Genomic DNA, 1526 nt, shown 5'->3' with positions numbered 1-1526 from the left:
CTCTCAGAATGTCTACGTGATACTTGAATGGACCTTTAGCACTATAAAAGAATTGTGTATAATGTGTGACTAATTCATAATAATATTCTAATAAGTCATTCAGTTTAATTAAACGACTAATTGTTTTGTTACTCAAATTGATTACTAAAATCTTGTTGTGTATTTGTAATTTCTTAATAATTCGCAGTCCTATTGGCTTAAGGCCTTAAGACGATCTGGGGGTACCGCAGTCTGCCCGATCCCTCGGCGACCCTTTTCAATTGTTCAGTGCTGGACTCGGTCTCGAAATTGGACGGCTCTCAACCGGCGGCTTCTGTATTATGTTACAGGGGGCGCCGTGTTAAAATGTTTTTTTTTTTAAAGTAAAAATAAATTTTTTATGCCAAAAATTTAAATGAGTTTTTTGTCGAAACTGTCCAGTATTAAGGAATTTTCCGCAGATTAAATATTTAGTAATATTTGATCAAATATATTAATTCAAATTTTTATAAACAAATTCAAAATCTTGATAAAACATTCAATTTGAATATTTTGCCACAAGAATTGTTTATAACAATGGTTATTATCAACTTCTCAATTAGTTTTGTAATTAAATGTCATTCCTACATGAATTTTTTTACCGATACTAAGACTATTTGCTAATTTATTCATGAAATTTGTTTACAATAAATAAATGGAATAATTAACAAAACATTGGTATTCCATGAGTCCCTAAATATTTATTTAAGACAATATAAAGTTTACATGATCAGTTATTAGAGCGTAAAAATTGTTATGTACAAAATTAGTTTTTCCATACTTTAATAACAAAATTATTAATAAGAAAATAGAGGAGACAAAAGTTCGGAGCGTCAAGCTCATTAGAATGTAATGAACTTTAATTTAAAACCAAAAAAATTCAAAATCGGACCAAACTTGAATGCTCTGGACATTTTTGAACGAAAAAAGTGCATTTCCTCCCACTATGTGCGCCTTCGACTTGACCTCAATGGTAGGGCGCAACAGAGTTCATACACAATATTCCATTTAAACGTCCCCTGTAACATAATGCAGAAGCCGCCGATTGAGAGCCGTCCAGCTTCGAGACCGAGTCCAGCGCTGAACAATAGAAAAAGGTCGCCGAGGGATCGGGCAGGCTGCGGTACCCTGAGATCGTCTCAAGCCGGTAAATGATATCGTTGCTAGTATTTTGAAAGATATCGTTTTTATTACCCAAGTATCATCATTTTAAAGAATATTTCTTAATTGACATTAGGTCGACAATATTTATTTTTGTTCTGTAATCAATTTTTATATTTTTTATTTTTCCCCGCCTTTATAGTGAATTTTTACTAATTTATTTGGTTACAAAATGAATTAACCAAAAATTAAATTACTAAATATCTCACAGGTCATACATAAATTACGCAAGGGACCGTTCAAAAAATACGAAACGCCTTGAGGGGCGGGGGTCACCTCGAGCGTTACGCCAATGTTAAACGTACATACATTTACTGTAGAAAAAGCGTTACGTAAGGGGGGGGGGG

At 33.3% G+C, this 1526-nt stretch overlaps 1 protein-coding gene across 1 annotated transcript in view; it reads left to right on the top strand.

Moving 5' to 3' along the window:
• The first annotated feature begins 1105 nt into the window (after window positions 1-1105).
• LOC117167142 (sideroflexin-2) overlaps window positions 1106-1526 on the top strand; it is a 52748-nt gene continuing 52327 nt past the window's right edge. The window contains exon 1 of the mRNA XM_033351844.1: window positions 1106-1165. The gene's annotated coding sequence lies outside the window, so the exon portion shown is untranslated. The remainder of the gene's footprint in view (window positions 1166-1526) is intronic.

This window comes from Belonocnema kinseyi, chromosome 2 (assembly GCF_010883055.1).
Source record: "Belonocnema kinseyi isolate 2016_QV_RU_SX_M_011 chromosome 2, B_treatae_v1, whole genome shotgun sequence".
NCBI lineage: Eukaryota > Metazoa > Arthropoda > Insecta > Hymenoptera > Cynipidae > Belonocnema > Belonocnema kinseyi.
Note: the sequence above shows the minus strand (reverse complement) of the source record. Positions and strands in the feature narration are given on the sequence as shown.